Source organism: Corythoichthys intestinalis, chromosome 7 (genome assembly GCF_030265065.1).
Source record: "Corythoichthys intestinalis isolate RoL2023-P3 chromosome 7, ASM3026506v1, whole genome shotgun sequence".
NCBI lineage: Eukaryota > Metazoa > Chordata > Actinopteri > Syngnathiformes > Syngnathidae > Corythoichthys > Corythoichthys intestinalis.
The window spans coordinates 55302625-55330131 of NC_080401.1; positions in this window are offsets into that span (position 1 = coordinate 55302625).

Here is a 27507-nt window from a genome sequence, read left to right on the forward strand (position 1 = left end):
TTTCGCGAGCGGCGGCGAGTCTGGGCGAAGCATCCGTGTCATTTGTAATGTCAGCCAACAAAATGTAATCAAACATTCCAGTGGTTTAATCACACAGGGCTGCTAGAGAGATGATTGTAGTGTCAATATAATGCCGTTTCATTATCTGTTTGTGTTTTATATTGACACTGTCAGATAAACAGTGTGGAAAATTAAGATTAAAAATATGGTAATTTCATTTCAATCGAGCCGCTCGGCCCCATTATGCCATTGATTACTTCTGAATTAAATTTGGGGCTGAATGTAAAGTTTAATCTTCTTTCTTCGCCGCCGCCATTCAGCTCCCCAAAGGCCTCTTAGTAAGTAAGTACCCATTGCATTTGATCTTTAATGAAAAGTAATGGCCCAAATGAATTGTATAAATCAGCTGTCACCGTCGCACCTCCTTGACATTCTGCTCAGCGAGCCCCCCCCTTCTTCCTCCTCCTTTCATTTTTAATCCCACGCTTACACGCGCGCAATCGGGACCCCTCGAACGCAGCTATTTATTTGACGTTCCATTTCAGTTTGAATTTGAAGTGGATTCTTAAATTTTTTTGCCAGTGGAAATTCACCGGCCGCTCAGTGACGCGCTCAATTTTGCTCCAGTGGAGATTTAGCATGTAAGAGGCAAAATGCGGATGTCTTTTTTTGTGTGCAAATGTTGCATTTTCCTTGTAAACTATGACTTCAATGGCGATAGAAGGTTTTAGTGAAGATCAGTGTTGTTAATCTTACTTTAAAAAAAATAATTGATTAGTTACGAATTACTTCTCCCAAAAACTAATTGCGTTACTAACTCAGTTACCTGAATGTAAGAGTAACTAGTTACTTGGCAAAGTAACTGGTGATAATTTAAAAAACAAACAAAAATAACAAAAAAAAAAACAGGTCACACAATGTGAAGTTTAAAGGGTTTTTGGGACAATTGGCAAAACTAGCCCAATTCTTTACCCTAAACTTAACTAGACACAGGTATTGCGGGTATTGCGATAACTAGAGAGTAACCTTTGCTATGCGTGGAAGTCATTTAATGTTGTGAATCAACCGTTAAAGTTGTTAAAATTGCTCCCGTTATTGCATTAGTTCCCTTCTGTCTATTTTCGACATGTAAGTTTTAAAACTGTTTCATCATTGAAAGATACAGTGCCCTCCATAATTATTGGCACCCCTGAAAAAGATGTGTTTTTTAGCTTCTAAAATATATATATATATATATATATATATATATATATATATATATATATATATATATATACATTAGGGCTGTCAAACGATTAAAAATTTTAATCGAGTTAATTACAGCTTAAAAATTAATTAATCGTAATTAATCGCAATTAATCGCAATTCAAACCATCTATAAAATATGCCATATTTTTCTGTAAATTATATATATATTCTGTAAAATAATTTATTGGAATGGAAAGATAAGACACAAGATGGATATATACATTTAACATACGGTACATAAGGACTGTAGTGGGCAGTTCACACTACTGTCATTTAAATCTGTCTATGCTGTCCTCACTCCGAAGCATCTACTTTTTCCAAAGCTAGACAGCTAGTGCACAATGCCTTAATAATCAGACTTCTTCCTTTTTCATCTGATTTATTAATAAAATGGCCTCAAACCACTGTCCTCTTTAGACCGTAGTGAAACTACAAAAAAAAATTGCATTAGCAACAACGTTAGCTTAGCACGCTATACAGGTTCACTAAACAAAAAGCGTCTCATACAAAAAATATAACATTTCGCTTACTAACATAATATGTACATTCTTTACAACAACCATAAGTACGGACAAATCTTGTCCAAGGATCATATAAGCACAACATTACAACGTAGGCGTCAGCCCGAGACCTCGTGCAGCCATATTGAACTGGCAAGAAAGCAATAAACCATGTCGCAAAGCGACCACAAGAGTTCGCTGTTAGACAGCACAAAAAAACCTTGCTGTAAAACTTACCAAAAGGCAGAATACTGTCTGAGCGGGACATGTGCGTTAATTGCGTCAAATATTTTAACGTGATTAATTTAAAAAATTAATTACCGCGCGTTAACGCGATAATTTTCACAGCCCTAATATATATATATTTAATTCAAATAATATGGGACCTTAATGGAAAAAAAGAGAAAAATCCAACCTTCAATACAAGTGCATTCATTCAGTGGGGAAACATTCCCACATAAAGAAAAAATTATTTGACATCAAATAATGTGTGTCACAATTAGTAGCACCCCTGGTGTTAATACTTTGTACAACCCCCTTTTGCCAACAAAACAAGGTCTGGGGACTGAGATGGCCATGGGAAGAGTCGTGGCACGCCAGACCCACTTAGTGTTTGTTGCCAAAAAGCTCAATCTTGGTCTCACACAAAAATACACACGGTCCCAGGCTTCAACTGGGACCGTGTGCTTTGGCCAGATGGCAACTACTTAAGTTCTGCCCGTGGTTTCCTTGTACCTTCTATAGCGTAAGTAACTTCTTTTGTAGTAATTTAAAAGACTTGAACCCCTTGATGCCTAAATTTGTATTGAACAAAAATACATAAAGCATTGGAGGAATACAGTGGGGCAAATAAGTATTTAGTCAACCACTAATTGTGCAAGTTCTCCAACTTGAAAATTTTAGAGAGGCCTGTAATTGTCAACATGGGTAAACCTCAACCATGAGAGACAGAATGTTGAAAAAAAAAACAGAAAATCACATTGTCCATCCATCCATCCATTATCTTCCGCTTATTCCGGGGTCGGGTCGCGGGGGCAGCAGCTTCAGCAGGGAAGCCCAAACTTCCCTCTCCCCAGCCACTTCGGCCAGCTCCTCGGGTGGGATTCCAAGACGTTCCCAGGCCAGCCGAGCGACATAGTCTCTCCAGCGTGTCCTGGGTCGACCCCGGGGCCTCCCGCCGGTGGGACATGCCCGGAACACCTCTCCAGGGAGGCTTCCAGGAGGCATCCGAACCAGATGCCCGAGCCACCTCAACTGGCTCCTCTCAACGCGGAGGAGTAGCGGCTCGACACCAAGCCCCTCCCGGATGACCGAGCTTCTCACCCGATCTCTAAGGGAGAGCCCGGACACCCTGCGGAGGAAACTCATTTCGGCCGCTTGTTCTTGTTCTTTCGGTCACGACCCACAGCTCGTGACCATAGGTGAGGGTAGGAACGTAGATCGACCGGTAAATCGAGAGCTTCGCCTTTTGGCTCAGCTCCTTCTTCACCACAACGGACCGGTGCAGAGTCCGCATTACTGCAGACGCTGCACCGATCAGCCCGTCAATCTCCCGCTCCCTCCTACCCTCACTCGTGAACAAGACCCCAAGATACTTGAACTCCTCCACTTGGGGCAGGATCTCATCCCCGACCCGGAGAGGGCATGCCACCCTTTTCCGGCTGAGGACCATGGTCTCGGATTTGGAGGTGCTGATCTTCATCCCAACCGCTTCACACTCGGCTGCAAACCGCCCCAGTGAGAGTTGGAGGTCACGGCTTGATGAAGCCAACAGCACCACATCATCAGCAAAAAGCAGAGATGAGATGCTGAGGCCACCAAACCGGACCCCCTCAACGCTTCGGCTGTGCCTAGAAATTCTGTCCATAAAAATTATGAACAGAATCGGTGACAAAGGGCAGCCTTGGCGGAGTCCAATCGTTACTGGGAACGAATTCGACTTACTGCCGGCAATGCGGACCAGACTCTGACACCGGTCGTACAGGGACTGAACAGCCCTTACCAAGGGGCTCGGTACCCCGTACTCCCGGAGCACCCTCCACAGGACTCCCCTAGGCACACGGTCGAACTAGGAATCCACAAAACACATGTAGACTGGTTGAGCGAACTCCCATGCACCCTCGAGGATCCTGCCGAGGGTGTAGAGCTGGTCCACTGTTCCACGGCCGGGACGAAAACCACACTGCTCCTCCTGAATCCGAGATTCGACTTCCTGACGGACCCTCCTCTCCAGCACCCCTGAATAGACTTTACCGGGGAGGCTAAGGAGTGTGATCCCTCTATAATTGGAACATACCCTCCGGTCCCCCTTTTTAAAAAGGGGGACCACCACCCCGGTCTGCCAATCCAGAGGCACTGTCGTTGTAGAGGCGTGTCAGCCATGACAGCCCTACAACATCCAGAGCCTTTAGGAACTCCGGGCGGATCTCATCTACCCCCGGGGCCTTGCCACCGAGGAGCTGACCAACCACCTCAGTGACTTCAACCCCAGAGATTGAAGAGACCACCTCAGAGTCCCCAGACTATGCTTCCTCAAGGAAGGCGTGTCGGTGGAATTGAGGAGGGCTTTGAAGTATTCTCCCCACCGACTCACGACGTCCCGAGTGGAGGTCAGCAGTACACCATCTTCACTATACACAGTGTTAATGGTGCACTGCTTTCCTCTCCTCAGACGCCGGATGGTGGACCAGAATTTCCTCGAAGCCGTCCGGAAGTCGTTTTCCATGGCCTCACCGAACTCCTCCCATGTCCGAGTTTTTGCCTCGGCGACCGCCGAAGCCGCAGTCCGCTTGGCCAGCCGGTACCTGTCAGCTGCCTCCGGAGTCCCACAGGCCAAAAAGGCCCGATAGGCCTCCTTCTTCAGCTTGACGGCATCCCTTACCCCAGGTGTCCACCAGCGGGTTCGGGGATTGCCGCCACGACAGGCACCAACCACCTTACGGCCACAGCTCCAATCGGCCGCCTCAACAATGGAGGTGCGGAACATGGTCCACTCGGACTCAATGTCCCCCACCTCCCCCGGGACAAGGGAGAAGTTCTGCCGGAGGTGGGTGTTGAAGCCCTTTCTGACAGGGGATTCTGCCAGACGTTCCCAGCAGACCCTCACAATACGTTTGGGCCTGCCAGGTCTGACCAGCATCTTACCCCACCATCGGAGCCAACACACCACCAGGTGGTGATCAGTTGACAGCTCCGCCCCTCTCTTCACCCGAGTGTCCAAAACATGCGGCCGCAAGTCCGATGACACGATCACAAAGTCGATCATCGAACTGCGGCCTAGGGTGTCCTGGTGCCAAGTGCACATATGGACACCCTTATGTTTGAACATGGGGTTCGTTATGGACAATCCGTGACGAGCACAGAAGTCCAATAACAGAACACCGCTCGGGTTCTGATCGGGGGGGGGGGCCGTTCCTCCCAATCACGCCCCTCCAGGTCTCACTGTCATTGCCCACGTGAGCGTTGAAGTCCCCCAGCAGAACGAGGGAGTCCCCAGTGGGGGCACTCTCCAGCACACCCTCCAAGGACTCCAAAAAGGGTGGGTACTCTGAACTGCCGTTTGGTGCATAAGCACAAACAACAGTCAGGACCCGTCCCCCCACCTGAAGGCGGAGGGAGGCTACCCTCTCGTCTACTGGGGTAAACCCCAGCGTACAGGCACCAAGCCGGGGGCAATAAGTATGCCCACACCTGCTCGGCGCCTCTCACCGTGGGCAACTCCAGAGTGGAAGAGGGTCCAACCCCTCTCGAGAGGACTGGTATCAGAACCCAAACTGTGTGTAGAGGAGAGTCCAACTATATCTAGTTGGAACTTCTCTGCCTCACACACCAGCTCGGGCTCCTTCCCCGCCAGAGAGGTGACATTCCATGTCCCAAGAGTTAGCTTCTGTAGCCGGGGGTCGGACCGCCAAGGCCCCCGCCTTTGGCTGCCGCCCAAATTGCTACGCACCCGACCCCTTTGGCCCTTCCCACAGGTGGTGAGCCCATGGGAAGGCGGACCCATGTTGCCTTTTCGGGCTGTGCCCGGCCGGACCCCATGGGAAAAGGCCCGGCCACCAGACGCTCGCCTTCGAGCCCCACCCCCAGAAAATCACATTGTTTGATTTTTAAAGAATTTATTTCCAAATTAGAGTGGAAAATAAGTATTTGGTCACCTACAAACAAGCAAGATTTCTGGCTGTCAAAGAGGTCTAACTACTTCTAACAAGGTCTAACGAGGCTCCACCTGTATTAATGGCACGTGTTTTAACTCATTATCGGTATAAAAGACACCTGTCCACAACCTCAGTCAGTCAGTCAGTCACACTCCAAACTCCACGATGGCCAAGACCGAAGAGCTGTCGAAGGACACCAGAGACAAAATTGTAGCCCTGCACCAGGCTGGGAAGACTGAATCTGCAATAGGTAAAACTCTTGGTGTAAAGACATCAACTGTGTGAGCAATTATTAGAAAATGGAAGACATCCAAGACAACTGATAAACTCCCTCGATCTCGGGCTCCATGCAAGCTCTCACCCCGTGGCGTCAATATGATAACAAGAACGGTGAGCAAAAATCCCAGAACCACACGGGGGGACCTAGTGAATGACCTACAGAGAGCTGGGACCACAGTAACAAAGGCTACTTACTATCAGCAACACAATGTGCCATCAGGGACTCAAATCCTGCACTGCCAGACGTGTCCCCCTGCTGAAAAAAGTACGCGTCCAGGCCCGTCTGCGGTTCGCTGGAGAGCATTTGGATGATCCAGAAGAGGACTGGGAGAATGTGTTATGGTCAGATGAAACCAAAATAGAACTTTTTGGTAGAAACACAGGCTCTCCTGTTTGGTGGAGAAAGAATACTGAATTGCATCCGAAGAACACCATACCCACTGTGAAGCATGGGGGTGGAAACATCATGCTTGGGGGCTGTTTTTCTGCAAAGGGACCAGGACGACTGATCTGTGTAAAGCAAAGAATGAATGGAGCCATGTATCGAGAGATTTTGAGTGAAAATCTCCTTCCATCAGCAAGGGCATTGAAGATGAGACGTGGCTGGGTCTTTCAGCATGACAATGATCCCAAACACACAGCCAGGGCAACAAAGGAGGGGCTTCGTAAGAAGCATTTCAAGGTCCTGGAGTGGTCTAGCCAGTCTCCAGATCTCAACCTCATAGAAAATCTGTGGAGGGAGTTGAAAGTCCGTGTTGCCCAACGACAGCCCCAAACCATCACTGCTCTAGAGGAGATCTACATGGAGGAATTGGCCAAAATACCAACAACAGTGTGTGAAAAGCTTGTGAAGAGTTACAGAAAATGTTTGGCCACCGTTATTGCCAACAAAGGGTACATAACAAAGTATTGAGATTAACTTTTGGTGTTGACCAAATACTTATTTTCCACCATGATTTGCAAATAAATTCTTTGAAAATCAAACAATGTGATTTCCTGTTTTTTTCTCCCACATTCTGTCTCTCATGGTTGAGGTTTACCCATGTTGCCAATTACAGGCCTCTCTAATATTTTCAATTCAGAGAACTTTCACAATTAGTGGTTGACTAAATACTTATTTGCCCCACTGTACATGAATACATTAAAATAGTATTCATGAAAATAAACACTATATATACAAAATGAAAATATACAGCTAAAACAGGTAAAATCCTAAAATAAAAAAATAGAAATTTAATTCGGCATATATTCTTTATCCTCTATGAGAAATGGCGGTAGTCGGTAACTAATGGAATATGTGCATATTGCATGTGTTCTTATTAGGGCTGTCAAACGATTAAAATTTTTAATCGAGTTAATTACAGCTTAAAAATTACTTAATCGTAATTAATCGTAATTCATCGCAATTCAAACCATCTATAAAATATGCCATATTTTTCTGTAAATTATTGTTGGAATGGAAAGATAAGACACAAGATGGATATATACATTCAACATACGGTACATAAGGACCATTTGTTTATTATAACAATAAATCAACAAGATGGCATTAACATTATTAACATTTTGTTAAAGCGATCCGTGGATAGAAAGACTTGTAGTTCTTAAAAGAAAAATGTTAGTACAAGTTAGAGAAATCTTATATTAAAACCCCTCTTAATGTTTTCAATTGTTGATGTCAAAAATTACTTACACAATGCTCATGAATGCTGAAGCCTATAAAATCAGTCGCACCCAAGCGCCAGCAGAGGGCGGCAAAACTCCATAAAACACAACAAGTGAGCTTTTCACTGTGTACTGTCATTTAAATCTCTCTGAGCGGGGCATCTGCGTTAATTGCGTCAAATATTTTAACGTGATTAATTTAAAAAATTAATAAACGCCCGTTAACGCGATAATTTTGACAGCCCTAGTTCTTATGTGATTTTTCTTTTCCAATGAATTCCTACGAAAGTAAATAACCAAACGCACGATTCTCCTTAACCTAAGCCAAGGCTAAACATGTTTTTGGATCCATAGTATAACCCATAAATTCCTGCCTGGCAGTTTTCCTTGTCTTCAGTAGAAGAAGTCTGCCAGATAGATCGTTTTTTTTTTTCCTTTTTTTTTTTTTTATTATCCCATCAAAATAGTGGAAAAGTACAAAAAGCATCAAAGGACACAAACAGACACGCGTTTCAAACAATTCCAACAAACGGCAGCATCGGAGTGGAAAGATTGTCGCATTTGTTGCCTCACAAACTTATCAGCAGCCCTGAAGGTCACGCCGATAACACCCCGGGATTTCCGCCTCCCGATTGCATTGTGCCGCGACCTTGAGACCCCCCGAAGTCGATCAAAGCCGCTAGCGAGCGCGGACTGAGGAATCAACGGGGATCAGCGGACCGGCCGCAAATCATCCGCTCGGAAAAACGCTTTCCCGCGGACATTCTGCACACCTCTTTCCTCTCCCTTTGCTATTGACGGTGATAGACGTCCGATACATTTTGAATGAGAGTGTCATGGGGTGATGCACAAAAAAACAGGAGTACAAGACCTTCATTAGAAATAATTGGTATGGTGTTTCTGGGTATTTAACCCTTTCAGGGACCGTGGTTTTTGACCTTTTTAAATCTTTATAAGCAGGGCCGGAGTGGGATTTTCGGCCTGGGAAGTTAATGCCTCATACCGGCCCACTTTATATTATTTAAAATAAGGATGTCCTGATCGCATGTATTTGCACCCGATTTTGAGAATCTGCCGATAAAGAGTCCTAAAGAATTCTAACAAAATTTCCAAACATGTTACAGTACTGTATTTCCTCTTCGTTTATTTCTGGGAGTGTTGCAGACGATTAAATGTGTATATTTCGGTTTATTTTGGAAATGCCATTGTATCTCTGGATTAATTTGTCACTTTGTAGTTTTTAAAAAATACAAAAATATATAAATGAACTGCCCGAGACAGTGTGTTTCCTTGTGTACTGCCCGACAGCTAGCTAACATTGAATGTCCTCCATTAAAAACATTGGTTCTTGTTTAAAATCGGTAAAAGGTAAAATCGTTAAGTTTGTGAAACTGTAACAAAGAAACATGCATGCATTCAACACAGTTGCACAATACACGCTGGTATACAAATACAGTCGTATCTCAACATACATCGACATACGACTTGAGTGTGTCTAATTTCACCAAGTCATGCGTGAGTCCCATTTAACGTGATAGTCCCACAGATGAGTGGAGATGCCGCGTGGGTGCCACGTCAGGGCTTTGGCCCTTCCCTAGCCAAACCTGGGAGGGGGACAAGCCAGTGCAGCCCATCCGTCCTCCTGCAGCCAGCAAGGGGGCCATCGCCACCCCCCAGGGATCCAGGGTGGTCTCCTGAGCCACCTGCGCCCCCATCAACCGGCCTTCAGAGATGGGAAGAGGGGATGCACCGCCAAGCCCCAACCCCCCCCCCCCCCCCCCGCCCCTCCAGCCCACGAGCCACAGCCGCAGCCTCCGAGCTGGCGGGACACATCGCGGGACCCCCAACAGCCCACCAACCCCAGGGCAGGGTTGGGCCCCCCGCCAGAGCAGACGACATCCAGCCGACCCACTGGCATCCAGCCAGTGACCAGCGCCGGAGCGCAGGGCGGATACCCAGGCAGAGAAGAGAGGGGAAGGCGCAAGCAGCAGAACGCTGAGGAGCCGCCATGGGGCGACGCGAGATCGGAGCCCTGACCTCCCCCCACTCTCGCGGTCAGCAGTCCGGGCAGAGAGGCGGCCACGCCCTGGGAGATACGCCATAGAGAAAAAGTGTGGGACCCACCTACCACCCTATTACTGTGGCTGCCAGGTCCCCGGCTGGCACCCATTACCCATCACCGTGATGGGATTGTGTTGGGAGGGTAATGCAGTGTGTGCATTAAAATAGGAGAACTCGGCTTGGGGCGGTGGGACCGCTGCATAGAGGTTCTAACCAACCGCCCTTCCCACCGCCCCTTGCTGGAGCTCCCCCGTAGAGTATGAAGCTGTGGTGCGTTAAAAGAGGGGTGGGAAGGGCAGGGTGTAGGAGGTAACCGTGATACAACCCCCCCAAACAGGTCCCATCAATCCCACAACCTTGGTGTGTCATGCATTAAAATCAAGGGTGAGCCGGCCCGGGACTGTATGGCCCCGTCCAGACTCTTCCTGGAGGCATGACTGAATATGTAGGTGCCAGTGTGAAAAATATTTACAGTGCAAAGTGAGGAGTGAGTGAATTAAGAGGCAGGCTCCCGCAGGCGTGGCCCCGACTGCCAGAACCACCGGCTGCAGGGCGGAGGAAACACCAGGGCCCAGATCAACCCCGGCCCCAGACCACCCCTGCATCCCTGCATCCTCCCGCCCAACCACCTGAGCACCCACCCCGCAAAGATGCCACACCAAGCGCCGAAAACCAGGGGATATCCACCCTACTGGCGGGGGACAACAAGCCCTACCCCAGGCTGCATGGGCCCCAGAAGGCCCAGCCCGCTGACGACCTCGCTGACAGAAAGGCCGCGGAGAGGCAGACAGGGCCGGAGACAGACCAAGGGGACAGAGGTGTAACCCCCCCCCCCCAACCCACTCCCAGTCCGGGAGGGGTGTGGATTATGACACCAGAGAGTACCTCCCCGGTACCCAGTACAAGGAGACGTGGCCCAGGCTGGGCCGACCCAGGAGGGCACTGTTGCCACAGCACAACCCCTGCGTCAGGTAGTGTCCATGTTATTAACAAAAATTTTTTTTTTAATTTCAACATATATATTTGATCCCTTAAGTTAACTACGCTATTGGTTCAGGATATTTTATTTATTTTTAACAACAAACAAAAATAATCTCCCAAAACACTTTATACTTATTTTTCTTCTTAACACTAGGGGGTGCACCCCACTTCCTGCACCACTGTGAAACCATGATAACAGTGCTGGAAAAAATGGGGGAAAAACCCCATACAAAAACAACAATACAAAAACGACCACTAAAAATCCTGCAAAAAGCGCGAAAGAACAGATAAACTGCAAATTGTTTTACAACAGCAAAAAAAAAAAAATACTAAGTACTAAAACTGCTTAAAAAACAACAAAAACACATCAAAATACACAAAAAAAACCTCCTTTCCAAAACATAAAAAAAGACGAAAAATCATGGAATATTTCTAGATTTTGTCACGGGGCACTTATTTGCTGCCATTGACGTCTTGTGTCGTCAATGGCAGCCAATGAGTTCAAATAGTAGCCCTGTCAAAATCTAGATCTTTATACATGCAGATTGTATTTGCTAAACATAAAAACAAATTATTTCTTTTTTTTTTTTTTTTACAAAGTCCAACAAACTAACAAACTGTAATCAGAACAGTACATCTGGCCCTGGCGGAGGTAACAAAGCGCCGCACACAAATGGGAGTGTATGTCACAGCCAAACAGTTTTGTAATTTCCTAAATGAAGTTGGGGCACATTCAGAGCCGGTTGGCACGATGTGGGAGCAATATGGCGTGGCGAGGGCACAGAGGTGGCTCGGGGAGGGGTGGTGGGTCGCCAGGTCGAGGATGAACAAACAAACAAACCTTGACGAGGGGAGGGTCGGCGAGGTCCGCCTCCCCATCCGCCCCCGCCGGAAAGAGGGGGCGGCTTGCCAAGTGGCGACCCTGAACTGCGACGGCACTGCCCGGCTGCCAGCGCGTCGATTTATCAAGGGGAAGGCGGGAGGTTCCGACGGCAGCCCGCGCTACCCGCTACCCCTCGGTGCCCCCCCGGTGCCCTCGCCTTTATGAAGAGCCTCCCTGACGCCTCCGATAGCGCAATCAGGGCCGCCGCAGAGCCCAGGCAATTTCTCCTCGGCTCTGCGATAACCTCGCTCGGCGCGGCGGAAGCCAACAGCAACAACAGCTCAATTGGAAGAGTCGAGGCATTTTCAAGAGGCGGGAGAAAGGTTACGCCTCCAGGCGGGAGACCACTCGTCGCCGTTGAAAGGGCTCTTTGTCAGCCAACAGGTGGCATCACTCCAAAAGCCGGCGTCTTTTTTTTATCCACGGATAAAACGGACCGGAACGTTCCTAGCGTCGAGGCTATATTTTCTTGGAATATACTCACTCAAGCAATGGAATGTTTCTTGACCATTGACAGTGATAGACGTCCAATCCATGGGACTGGACCTTACCGTCAATGGCATTGAAACCAGATCATTTGTTACCAGTCTCAAGATTGTTCCAGCACCCGCCAGAACATTCACTGCCAGTCTCCACATCGTTGCAGTACCCCCTGAACATACTAGTATATTAACTAATGTTGTCGTTGGTAGTCGTTTTAGTATTACTTTTTTGGATGAAAATATTCATCTTTTAATTTAGTGTTAGTTAGACGTATTTTAGTCATTTCACTTCAGAATGTACCCTGCCTCCTGCCTTGTTCTTATCTGCGATAGGCTCCACCACCACCGCGATCCTTGTAAGGATAAGCGGTTCAGAGGATGAATGAATGAATGCTTAGGCATATTTTAGTCATATCTTAGTAGCCTAGTTTGAGTCCGTAAAAAGTCAAAGGTCTCCAAATCAGGCCTAACCCTAACCCTTAAACCCTAACCCCCTAAACCCGAACCCTTACCCTAACCTCTGTCAGGTCATTCACAGCCAGTCTTCACATCGTTGCGGCGTCCCACTGACGATTCACTGCTAGTCGCCACGTCGTTGTTGCACCCCCTTAATCAGAGGTTGCGCTAGACTTTTTCGTTGTCTGTCATTTTGACTGACAGGGTCATAAAAATCCGGTCATAATCTATTTTTACCCGTCACTTAAATTTTTAAAATGATGATAATGACATTTTGGTGACCCTTTGTTTGGCATAATTCACCTTCCGTACTTGTGTGTCCATTTGGCCGAGCGCGTTAGCGGCTACGACACAGTCACGTGACAGAGACAATTAAGAGCCGCGCGCGTTCCGATGTTCTGTCAAAATTTGCTCCCTTATAAAATTTTGCTCCCAAAGCTTTTGTGGCAATGAAAAAGCCCTCTTTTACATTCAATTGGACTGTCAATGTTATCCATCGGTGCTAACTAAACTAGATACATCATAAACATACATGTGCAACACAAAAATGGCATAAATTAATACTTAACGACATGGCAAAGTCGTTAACAGTGAGAGGGTGCAGTTGCTGTGTGCAGCTAACATGGTAGGATGTGTTTGAGAACTTTTGTACATGTCTTTACATAATCAAACTTAAGTAAATATTCCTTTCTTTAAAGAAAGTTTGTAGTGTTTACTTTGGAATCGCTGCATTCGCGGCCATTTTTAACATTACGTGCATGCGCAAAACCGCATGGTAGCAATTTTTGATGGGTTGCAAAATTTGTGTTTTGTCAGAACACCGGGCTTGAATAGAGAGTTCACAGAGAGCAGCAGAGGTACAGCGGCTGGACACAGCAATTCGAGCTAACAAGACTCTTAACATTGCATACCGCTCCAACATATTCAATAGTATTTAGTTTTCATTCATTTTAAATTAATATTCTGTCCGAACAAGCTTAACAGAGAATCCACACCGTGCCATCACACATCAAGCAGATGAATATGTAACTTTTTCTCCGCAGTGACAAAAACAGCTGACTGTGGCCCCAGTTGGTAGGCTACATTATGGAACAATGAAATTAACAGTTCACCTGCTGTGGCCTGAACGGAGTCTCACACATTCCTCCTGGTGTGCATGGACTTGAATTGCGTGCCCGCTTGTGCAGTCCCTGTTTTTTCACCTCTTTTATCAACACCGTTGTCGTTTTGGGGCTTTTTGAAGAAACTTTGGACACTCAGTTGCCTTTTTTCAGAGTAAGGCCAATGACGTCATGCATCTAGAGAGACAATAGCTCATTAATATGCTCACTCGCCACCCTGTGGTCTGGGGTGTGAATTGCAACCTGTCAAAATGACAGGTGGACTTCAGTTTTTTCCGTTACCGTTTTTAAAAAATCGGTCACCGACGGAAAATATTCGGTTAACGCGCCCCCTGCCCTAAATATATGTTAACTAATTTGCTCCCAAAAACATATAGATACTGTCAGACCAAGACGACGAGGTGGACTCAGTTGCAGAGTTTTGGGCAAAAAACTTTTATTTTGAAAACACAGGTTCGTCCGCTGACATGCGGGGATGAGAAAAGTACAAACAAAAAGCGCTCCAACGGAGGAATGAGTCAGGATGACTAGAAACAAAGAAAGTTCAAACACAAAGCACTCCAAAAGGGAGGAAAGTTAACAACATAAAATGCTCCACAAAGAGGACAAAGACAGGATTACTATGATCAAAATTTACAAACACAAAGCGCTCCAAATGGAGGATAAATATACAGGGTTACTATGAAAGCTATGACAAAAGGCTGCTGTGACTTACTTGAGTAGAAAGACACTTCTGCACTGGACAAGGGAAACTATGGCAATATATACACAGGAGGTAATGGGAAACAGGTGGAAACAATAGGTGATTAGGTGACCAGAGGAAGCGCAAGTACACAGACACGAGGAGGTCGAAGCCTTCAAAATAAAACAGGAAATTACATGACATGACAGATACGTTCTATTTTTAATTGTTTCCGTGTCCCAAAGATGTATTTATACGTCTTTTACGTTTTTTTTTCACAAGAGACATCTCTGGGTTCTGATTCAACATAGCTCCAAAGCACATTTTAAAGCAATAAAACTAGCCACTGGAGGGCAGTAGTGCATTTGGTAAGACCCGCAACTTGATTCAATGGAACGAACGACTGGGCCGCATGGCCGGGGCGCTGGTGGAAGACGACCGAATGGACGTCCAGGACCAGGCGGCGGACTACCGAGCAGAACAACCGGGAGGACGCCCGAGATGCCAGGCGCTAGACGACCAAGCAGAACGACCGGGACCACCAGTGCAGCGGACGAGGTTTAGGCCGCCTGTCACAGCCACAACAGCGTTATCTCTCAGTTAGTTATGTGTAAATAAATTGTTACTTTGCTATCAAAAGCTCTATTTGTCTTGTTGTTTATGTTATTTTGTAAAAGTAAAACATTATTCAGATGTAACTAAAGCAAAAAATAGCTGTGTTAAAGTCAAAGTTATGTTTTAAATGTATGCTTTCACAAAAAGCTAAATTTTTCAGTTTTTTCATCAGAAATTGAAAAATTGCTCAAACTAAGGTATTTTCTAATGCTGATTTCTAAAGAATGGAAAAAGACATGGACTACCTTTTTTCCTTCTGAAAGAAGAGAGTCTAATTTTTCTTTTGGTGGGTTCCATGTTTATATAGCAATAGAACAGAATTTTCTGTTGGCCTTGCAAAATCAGTCAAAATCCAGTAAAATGGCCGGGAGCGAAGGGTGTTGCACCATTGAAAATGGCTGGGAGTAATGAAAATGCTGAGTCATAATTTAGTCATTTCTCATTAAAGTCGACGAATACGCAAAGGTTTTCGTAAGTAAGAAGTCAAAGATTTCCATGTCGTTCTAGCATCTGTCTGATCATTCACTGCCAGTCTCCACATCGTTGCGGCACCACCCTGACGAGTCACTGCTAGTCGCCACGTCGTTGCAGCGCCCCCTAGTCATATATGAACTATTGCTGTATTTGGCAGTTGTTTATTTTTTTAGTCGTAGTCTTAGTTTTTGGGATGAAAATACAGGTAACACTTTTGAAGTTCGTGTCATAAGACAGTTATAAGACAGTCATAATTATGACATGACACTGTCATGACCATAAATCAATGCATATGACATTAAGTGTCCTACCCCAAACACCGTTTTCTACTCAATGACAATATCAATGTGTCTTATGACATCGAGTGTAAATAAATCTTAACCTAGTATGATAATAATTGCTAACGTTTCAGTTTTTTAATGATAACAAAAAATAGTCACTTGCCCTATAAAGTGTTAAAGGTCGCATATCAAACTTTCTTTAAATGATCAAAAAATAGTCTAACCCAAAAATAGACTCACCCAACTGTCTCTGAAAGGGCTGATTACGTTTCAAATTAGCATTCCAAACTACAACAACCAGTACAAAACAATAGTGCGCTAACTTAGCTGCTTACTTAGCATAGCCAAAGTCCGCTAACATAGCGCGCTATCGTATACAGGACTGTAAAAACTGTTTTTGCCATGTTTTCTACAACATTTGCCTACTTGAAAAACATGCTAACTTCTTTGTTAACACTTTAAAAGCTGTCCAACATTGACTATTTAGCACAAAAGCACTGAAATAAAATACTGGCAAGCTAACGAATTACACACATTCACCACTAGATTGTGCTAAAGATCCGCATTAGCAAAAACCTTCACTGCCAGTCTCCACGTCGTTGCATCACCCCCCTGAATTCCTTCAAATCTTCTCACCTCGTTGTTGGTTTTCGCCACTCGAGTCAGTTTTAATTAAGTGGAAGCGCTGCTGTTTTTTGGCAATGCTCATCATGATGCACAGTGTAAATAGTTGTTGTAAGCACATATTTAGATATTAATATAAGCCGCCATCTGGGAGGAAAGCGGGGGGGGTGCACCGGGGGGGGTGCGATTATGTGACACACGGTCGTAAATCTGAACTCTTCATCTCCAATTGCAAGCTCAAGTTTATTACCCTCAATAAAAGCCTTGATTTGTTGCGCTCTCAAGTGTTTGCTTGATAAGGTCGGAACGCCGCCATCGCTAAAGACTCCCCCTAACGCCACCAGCCGCGGCCCCCGATGCAGTGAACCAGCACGTCAAATGAAATTAAAGCTGTCAGCAGTGCTGAACGGGCCCTCGCGCCCCCTTTTTTCATGGCCATTTAGCGTCGCCCATCTGTCGAGGCTACCTGTTCCTGATTGGGGCTCATTTGGGTGATTTCCCCGATGTTTCTAACAAATATGGACGTCTTCCTGTTCAATTTTGGGTTTTTTAGACTTTTGTTAAGATACATTGCAACCTAATTTTGAAGACACCGCTGACAAACCTCCGTGATGTTGGCCCCGTCAGATGCAAATTTATATAAAAATGATGTCAATCGTTTGTGCTATATTTGTGTTGTAAAAAGTCGTATTTGCACTGCTATTGGTTTTTGAGATATTTACGATTCTTTTATAGGTCAATCTGAGGTCAACCAGGCGCCCATTTTGATTTAAAATGGCTAAAAATTGTGTCAGTGGTTTGTGCTGTAAAATGTTTTGTTTGTTCTGCAACGGTTTTGTGGATATTCTGCCTTTAATTTGTAGTGATGAGGTCACGCAACCCTTCATTTACAGCAATATGGAACCAAGATGGTGCCGTTCATTTGTGCTAGGTGTGTGCAAGTTTGTGCTGTAAAACGTCTTATAGATACAAGTTACAGGTTACGAACGAGTTACATTTCTATGTCGGTGACGTAAACAGAATTTCAGCGTAAATCGGAATTAACCCTTTAAGTACCCCAAATAATAACAAATTGACTGTTTATATTATTCTAACACACTTAATCAATCAGGTTACAGTATCTTTTCTCGGATTTACTGTTTGGCTGTTTGTATTACTTTAACATACCCAATATGAAATAAAAAGCATTTATAACATAGTTGAAGAAAAACAAGCAGAAAATATTTGATATTATTCACAGTTGGACTTGAATTGACCAGCATTTTCAGCGCAGATAAGGGCAGAATAGATACAGGATGCCTTCTGACCACTGAAGCTCAATGCACGCGTCATGCAACTGAATGAGCAAGATTGACGCTGACAAACAGGTGATAGGCAAGACATCTATAAGCCCACGTGTGCACCACCTAATCCCACCATCAGCTCTTCTGGAGGCCAACAATGGGCAGTCCAGAATAATGACGGGACATCTTGTCTTGCCACAAGGAACATCTGATAATGGGGAACCCGCGACTGAGAAATTGACACTACGGTGGCAAAATCCTCAACTCTCATTGCACTGGCAACAGTAATGCCCGAAACCCTCCTGCCTAATCCACAACAAAGAATAATCCTAAACAACGCCAAAACACACCCTTCTTCCAGACCACAGCCCGCCTCACCAGAGCAATCGTTGTCGATTTTCATGGGAATCTTTTGTTGACTTGTGAGATGGTGACCCAGGATCCAGTTTGCCTCCTCGCCTGGGTCTCTCTGTGCTGTATGATTGCCGCCGACTTGGAATAAATGGTCAACTTGTGTTTCGAAGCCTTTTTCCATCTTTTAAAATGGAGTCACAACAAGTAGTTAATACAAAGGTGAACGCACAGAGTTTGGCCTTTTGGCCGGGTTGTCGGATTCCGCAGGCTCGGGTCGTTGGAATTGCGCTAGCGCGGTTCTGGCAGTTCAACTGGCGTGATTCCGACAATCTGGCTGAAAGGTCAGATTCCTTCAATAACTTTCCAAAAAGTCAAAAAGTATTGTATTTTGTTTAATGATGAAGGATACACTGCAGCGCTGCAGTGGCAGTGTTGGGTCTGGCCGGACAATTGCCTTATGACTGCGCTGCAGACGCTCGTCTGACATGGATAAAGGACGGTTGTGCTCTGGTTTGGCCCACATAAGGCTGTAAATTATTTCAGCTAATATGTTTGTATGCATTTGTAATTAAGTCTACAGCTACAGTTTGTGGAGCTACGTGTGAGCGATTTTCTATGAGAATTGTAAATATGTTAGCATTCGTAGCATTTAAACTAGCTGACTTTTTTAGGCAAATTAGGCTAATTTAATCTACTAAATTTACATATTGATCAGACTAGATGGACACCATTTGTGTTGTGTCTAGTGTTTTTTCTGTTAAAATGTGTGTCCTTTCGATCATAAGTGTACGTATGTGTTACAACTTTACAAATTGTCAAAAGTGAAGGAAGTAAAAAGCTTCAAAAAGCACAATTGCCTTGTTTGTTTGCTATCTGTAAATCTGAAAAAATGTAACATTTAGTCAAGACAGAATATGTCATATTAAAGTGAAAAACAACACACTGTGAGGTACAATAAGGTACTGTTTATGCGACTAACTTGTGCTGTAAAAATTGTCATTTGTGTTGCCACAGTTTTGAAGCTGTTTTCTTTTTCCTAAAATTTCGAGCCTGCCATTGACCATGATAGACATCCAATTCAATTAAACTGGTAGGACTTTTTGTGAATGCCAGTGAGTTGAAATAATTAAAAAATTCATTTTGATCAATGAAACTGCTGTCCAGGATTGAAGTTATGTAATTACCATCTTCCCATTTTAACTCCAGGTGGAGAAATGACTCCCTTCCAAAAGCCCAAATAGGGCACACGATCGTTTCTAAATTTGATTAATTTCGTTGATCCCATCATTTGAGCAAACCTCATGGCAATAGTAGTCGCCCATTAACTTTTCCTGTTAGTAAGACTGACATGAGCGCGTGTTGATGGGCAAGATTCACCTGGGAGATGTTAAAGGACCAGAGGAATTTGCAGTACACGGTTGAATTAAAAGTGCATAAAAATATGCACATTTTGAAACGAATTGACTGGTATTTGATGCCACGAGACGTTCAATCCATTTTAACTGGCCCTTTTAAGGTCTGGGCTCGTTTTGTCCGATTTTGCATGCCTTTGACGTTTTTTTGCCGATCTTAGAGGGTTATTGAACAAATAAACAATTACCAAATTTATGGACAACTATTTTGACAGTTGATGAATTGTTTGGAGACATTTCTGACCTGCAAACTATTCAAACCCTTCATTTGTGCCTATCATACGTAAGTAATCTTTCATTTGCTTATTTTGATTTGTTGATTGATTGAATTGATTTGCTTACTTTGATTTGTTGATTGATTGAATTGATGTGTTTTTTTTTTTTGTTACATGATTAATTGAAAACAGAAAAATACCTGTTTTTTAAAAATTTTTTTAGATTTATATATTTAGATAGATAGATAGATCTATCTATCTCTCTATCTCTCTATCTCTCTATCTATCTATCTATCTATCTATCTATCTATCTATCTATCTATCTATCTATCTATCTATCTATCTATCTATCTATCTATCTATCTATCTATCTATCTATCTATCTATCTATCTATCTATCTATCTATCTATCTATCTACAGTGGGGAGAACAAGTATTTGATACACAGTCAATGGGAAAACCCATTGGCAGTGTATCAAATACTTGTTCTCCCCACTGTATCTATATATATATATATTAATTTGAATGTATTTTTTTATCATAAAAATATAAAGGCTTTAAAATAAATATTAAATGATATCATTTGATTTGTTTTTAATAATTTTATTGAAAAAAACCCTAAATGTATTTAATAATTTGTATGTTTTTATTCATTGATACATATATGTATTTATTTATTATTCTTATTTATATGTATTATTATTATTTATTATTTATTTTTGGAGTTCCAATTGATTCATCAATTCATCAACTGATTCATCAATTAAAGCAGATAATTACAATCGTCGTCAGTCAACATGGATTGGACGTCCAGCGCTGTCAATGGCAGCCAATGAGTTTGTTTTTTTGCCTCAAAATTGTCCGAATAAAACAAACATTACAGAATAAGTCATTCATTCAGAAAACTATCCCCTTTTCCCACTTGGGGACGCGTGGGGGGCCTCTCATTTTGTATTTGCGGGGGGTCGCGGAGGTCTCTCCCCTGAGACCCGACGGAGGTTAATGATCTCACCGCCTCTGCTTGAATAAATAAATCATTTCCACGCATAAATCTCTCTTTAGCATCAAGCACCAGTTGCTAATGGGTGTTTTGTTAACCCCCCACCCCGTATTGCCTGAAGAGGGGGGTACTGAGTGTGTGTTTGTTTGGGGGACACAGATGAGTTTACACACTTATGCACACACTGACAATGTGTTTTGTCAGGGGACATTAAAGGGTGATGGTAGGAAGGGGAGTCAAATCGGGGGCGACACTATTAGTTTTTTGTGGTTAAGTCATTGGCTGCTGTTGACGGCGCTAGATTTCCAATTCATTTGTTCGTAAATGTAAGCCAATTTTTCATGTGGGACTTTCCGATATCCATCCAAAAATATCCATCCATCCATCCATCCATCCATCCATCCATCCATCCATCCATCCATCCATCCATCCATCCATCCATCCATCCATCCATCCATCCATCCATCCATCCATCCATCCATCCATCCATCCATCCATCCATCCATCCATCCATCCATCAATTAGGCATGTGCCGGTATGAGATTTTGACGGTACGATAACCGTGGGCAAAAATACCGCGGTTTCACGGTATCGCGGTATTGCAATTATAGCTCTAAAATGTGTTATTTTGAGATGTATGGGTTAAAAAAAAATTTGTTTTCATTGAACAGGATTTTTTTTTCAGAACATAGTTGCAAATTGGAACATGAATATATTGTTAAAATAAATTATCAATAAAAAAAAAATAAAAAAAATTAAATAACATTAAAAATAAATATAACTTATAGACTATACCCACAGCCACAGCTCAAGTTGCTCAAGATTAGAGCAAGAACAAAATAATTTCTATAAAAAAGTAAAAACACTTCTGAATTTTAAAAAAATAAATTCTACTGCATGACTTTTTTTTGAGGGTGGAAAAGCTCAAGTGAAGTTTCGCCATTTTCAGCCACTGTGTCAGCTCTGGTCTACATGATGTCATGCCTATGTGTTAAAAAACATAAAGAATTCATAAGTTAAAAGTTAGTTAAAAATGTATACGTTAGTTTAAAGTGTAAATATTGTTGTGGAAAGGTTTAATCTAAACAAACAAACAAAAAAAAAACAAAAAATTGGGAGTGAGACCTCACCTTGATCCAGCGAACGTGGATTTGTGCTTAGGGCAAGAGCATCTTTCGCAATTAGCGATCTTTGATGCTATCCCCTTTTCCCCTTCATTCAAGCGATTCAAGCTTGTTTTCTCACTCTGCGGCTGTAACACTCGACGAAGTTGCTCTCCCAGCTAAGCCTAGGCTAACATTCGTCTTTGTAAGCTTTTAGTTAGTTTGTATATTTAATTTGAAAGGAAAATGTGTGTTTTGTTTTTGGCAAACCGTTTCATCGTGCTAATCTGTTGAAGCTACTCACACATGGAAAAATACAATTGTACAACATTTTAAATGTATTCATTTTGTATATTCCACTTACCACGATTTGAGAGCTCAATAAATTGAAGAAAAGTACGCCTTATGTTTGGAGTATTTGTTTTTGGGTTCACTGGCTGTCTACCCGATAGCGTCACTTTCACACACAGCAACAAACGGGAGGGGGTGAGCGCTGCCGTGGCAAGCCACTTCTGGCTGCATTTTTGACACATGAAAAATAGCGAATAGCGTACTACCGTCTGACGGAAAATTTTAGTGGTTTTGAGACCGCGACGTTTTCACACCACGGTAAACCGTGACACTGGTAACCGGCACATGCCTACCATCCATCCATCCATCCATCCATCCATCCATCCATCCATCCATCCATCCATCCATCCATCCATCCATCCATCCATCCATCCATCCATCCATCCATCCATCCATCCATCCATCCATCATCTGCCGCTTCATCTGGGGTCGGGTCGCGGGGGCAGCAGATTTAACAGAGAAGCCCAGACTTCCCTCTCCCCAGCCACTTCAATCAGCTCCTCCGGCGGGATCCCAAGACATTCCCAAGCCAGCCGAGAGACATGGTCCCTCCAGCATGTCCTGGGTTGTCCTCGGGGCCTCCTGCTGGTGGGACATGCCCAAAACACCTCTCCAGGGAGGCGTCTAGGAGGCATCCCTCCCAGATGCCTGAGCCACCTCAACTGGCTTCTCTCAATGCGGAGGAGTAGCGGCTAGACACAGAGTCCCTCCCGGATGACCTAGCTTCTCACCCCATCTCTAAGGGAGAGCCTGGACACCCTGCGGAGGAAACTCCTTTCGACCGCTTGTATCTGGGATCTTGCTCTTTCGGTCACGACCCACAGGTCGTGACTATAGGTGAGCGTAGGAACGTAGATCGACTGGTAAATCGAGAGTTCAACCTTTTGACTCAGCTTCTTCTTCACCAGTACGGACCTGTGCAGAGTCCACATCACTGCAGACGGTGCACCATCTGACTGTCGATCTCCCGCTTCCTAAGGTACTTGAACTCCTCCACTTGGGGCAGGATCTCATCCCTGACCCGGAGAGGGCACGCCACCCTTTACCGGCTGAGGACCATGGTCTTGGATTTGGAGGTGCTGATCTTAATCCCAACCGTTTCTCACTCAGCTGCGAGCCGAACCAGTGGGAGTTGGAGGTCACGGCTTGATGAAGCCAATAGCACCACATCATCTGGAAAAAGCAGAGATACAATGCTGAGGCCACCAAACCGGACACCCTCAACGCTTCGGCTGCGCCTAGAAATTCTGTCCCTAAAAATTATGAACAGAATTGGTGACAAAGGGCAGCCTTGGCAGAGTCCAACCCTCACTGGGAACGAATTCCACTTACTACCGGCAATGCGGACCAAAGTCCGACACCGGTCGTACTGAGACCGAACAGCCCTTACCAGGGGGCTCGGTACCCTGTACTCCTGAAGCACACCCCACACCCTACAGGAGTCCCCGTGGGACATGGTCGAACGCCTACTCCAAATCCACAAAACACATGTGGACTGACCGGTTGGGCGAACTCCCATGCACAATAGAGCAGGGATCCCTAACCACTGGGCCAGGGACCGGTACCGGTCCGTGGCGCATTTGCTACGGGCCGCAGAGTAATAATAAATCATTGGGAACACTTTAAAATAAGGGTCCCTTAATTAACATTAGTTAATGCATTTTTAGACAGTAACCCATGTTTAAGTAACATGACAATAATTCATTTAATCCCTTATCTAACATATATTAATTAACATGGGTTAATGCATTAATTAATGCATTTTAAGACAATAACTAATGTTTAAGTAACATTACAATAATTAATATAATTGCTTATCTAACATTTATTAATATATTAATATATTAATTAACATGAGTTAATGCATTAGTTAATGCATTAGTTATTACATTCGTTTATGCATATCCAGACAGTAACTAATAGTTTGGTTAAAAAAAAAAAAAAAAAAAATAGGCCTATATAGGGTGAGGGTGTAGGGTTAGGGTTTGTTAACTTAAGCATTTATAATTTCTTAGTTAAGGGACACGTGCTACACTTTACAATAAGGGTCCAATAAGCATTCAGTAATGGTTGATAAAGGTTAAGGGGGGTGGGTGGGGTGGGGGGGGACTTAAGCATTTATAATTTCTCAGTTAAGGGATACGTGTGCTACACTTCACAATAAGGGTCCAAAAAAACATTCAGTAATGGTTAATTAAGGTTAATACTTAAGAAATTATAAATGCTAACTTATCAAACCCTCACCCTAAACCCTAGCCCTTACCCTATATAGGCCTATATATTTTTTTAATTTTACCAAACCATTAGTTACTGTCTGGTTATGCATTAACTAATGCATTACCTAATGCATTGGCTATTTAAAAAAAATGCCACATGGCAAAATTCATTTTGCCACATGGCAAAAAAATGCCACATGGAAAAATCCACTTTGCCACGTGGCAAAGAAATGCCAAATGGCAAAATCAATTTTGCCACTTGGCAAAAAAAATGCCACATGGTAAAATCAATTTTGCCACATGGAAAAATAATGCCACATGGCAAAAAAAAAAAAAAATGCCACATGGCAAAATCCATTTTGCAACATGGCAAAAAATGCTACTTGGAAAAATCAATTTTGCCACATGGCAAAAAAAAAAAAAGTGCCACATGGCAAAATCCATTCTGCAACATGGCAAAAAAATGCCACATGGCAAAATCCACTTTGCCACGTGGCAAAGAAATGCCACAAGGCAAAATCATTTTTGCCACTTGGCAAAAAAAATGCCACATGGCAAAATCCACTTTGCCACATGGCAAAGAAATGCCACATGGCAAAATCATTTTTGCCACTTGGCAAAAAAAATGCCACATGGAAAAATCAATTTTGCCACATGGCAAAAAAAAAAAAAAAAAAAAAAGCCACATGGCAAAAAAAAAAAAAAAAAAAAACTACACTTTTGGTTCTCGCTGTATCTCCTCTTTTGAGGGATTTTGATTAGTTAATGCATTAGCTAATGCATTAAGTCATGTTAATTAATATATTAAAAAATGTTGGATAAACAATTATATTAATTATTGTAATGTTACTGAAACATTATTGTCTAAAAATGCATTAACTAATGTTAATTAAGGGACCCTTATTGTAAAGTGTTACCAAATCATTTGTTAATGACCGCAATCTGTCTCATTAGTAGTTTCTGAACAAAGATTTGCCCTCTCCCTCCTCAGCTCCACGCATCAGCTTACCTTTCTTTTTGACCCTGCCCTCGCCCAACCACGCCCACGTTACGCCCCTAAGGGGCCCGGGTGCGGTCAGACCCCCAGCAACCCACGATGTTCCGCTCCTGGGCAAAACATATAAAAAACAGATTGTAAGTAAAAAATAAACAAATACACGAAAAATCGGCATTTCTACTGTACATGTGTTTTTGTATGTATGATTAAGTTTAGTTTAATTGCTATGTATAGAGAGGGCCGATTTTTTTCCAGGTCAAAATTGAAATGTTTTAATCAAACTTTTATTTTACTCTTAACTCAGCATTGTTGCTGACAGCTTTACAAATGCCACTTTCAGAAAAAAAAAGAAAACATCCAGCCTTTCGAGTCAATCGACAAATCAATGGAGCCATTCACACACAATTAAGACTCAATTAGTTAAACGGAAAAAAGAGATAAAGATGGAATGCGGTTAGTTCAACGGAAGAGCAGTTTTTTTTCTTTGTTTATGTTTAAACAGCTATTCTTTGTCTTTATTTGAAAGTAGGCATCAAACCTTAATATTCAAACTTTACTTTAATGCTGTATATGTAAAAACAACAATCCTTTTCACATTTTAATTAGCATGGAAAGCACATTAATGTTTTTAATTTGGAATGTATTCATTTATATTGGGAAAAGGTTGATCATTTGTTTTCAATCATTTTAGCTTTTGAATGTGTAATCGTATAGTTCATTTGGGATTTTTATTTTTTTTCTAATTTCATTTTTTACAATTTTTTTATTATTTAAATTGTATTTTTTAATGTTGAAAAACACTTTAAATAAAATATTCTCAGATTTAAATAGAAAAAAACAAAATGTAAATATTTTCATAAATATATATATACAGTGGGGCAAATAAGTATTTAGTCAACCACCAATTATGCAAGTTCTCCTACTTGAAAATATTTGAGAGGCCTGTAATTGTCAACATTGGTAAACCTCAACCATGAGAGACAGAATGTGAAAAAAAAAAAAAAACTGAAAATCACATTGTTTGATTTTTAAAGAATTTATTTGCAAATCATGGTGGTAAATAAGTATTTGGTCACCTACAAACAAGCAAGATTTCTGGCTGTCAAAGAGGTCTAACTTCTTCGAACCAGGTCTCACGAGGCTCCACTCGTTACCTGTATTAATGGCACCTGTTTTAACTCATTATCGGTATTGAAGACACCTGTCCACACCCTCAGTCAGTCACACGCCAAACTCCACTATGGCCAAGACCAAAGAGCTGTCGAAGGACACCAGAGACAAAATTGTAGATCTGCACCAGGCCGGGAAAACTGAATCTGCAATAGGTAAAACGTTTGGTGTAAAGAAATCAACTTTGGGAGCAATTATTAGAAAATGCAAGACATACAAGACCACTGATAATCTCCCTCGATCTGGGGCTCCATGCAAGATCTCACCCTGTGGCGTCAAAATGATAACAAGAACGGTGAGCAAAAATCCCAGAACAACACGGGGGGTCGTAGTGAATGACCTACAGAGAGCTGGGACCACAGTAACAAAGGCTACTATCAGTAACACAATGCGCCACCAGGGACTCAAATCCTGCACTGCCAGACGTGTCCCCCTGCTGAAGCCAGTACACATCCAGGCCCGTCTGCGGTTCGCTAGAGAGCATTTGGATGATCCAGAAGAAGACTGGGAGAATATGTTATGGTCAGATGAAACCAAAATAGAACTTTTTGGTAAAAACACAGGTTCTCGTGTTTGGAGGAGAAAGAATACTGAATTGCATCCGAAGAACACCATACCCACTGTGAAGCATGGGGGTGGAAACATCATGCTTTGGGGCTGTTTTTCTGCAAAGGGACCAGGACGACTGATCTGTGTAAAGGAAAGAATGAATGGGGCCATGTATCGAGAGATTTTGAGTGAAAATCTCCTTCCGTCAGCAATGGCATTGAAGATGAGACGTGGCTGGGTCTTTCAGCATGACAATGATCCCAAACACACAAACAAAGGAGTGGCTTCGTAAGAAGCATTTCAAGGTCCTGGAGTGGCCTAGCCAGTCTCCAGATCTCAACCCCATAGAAA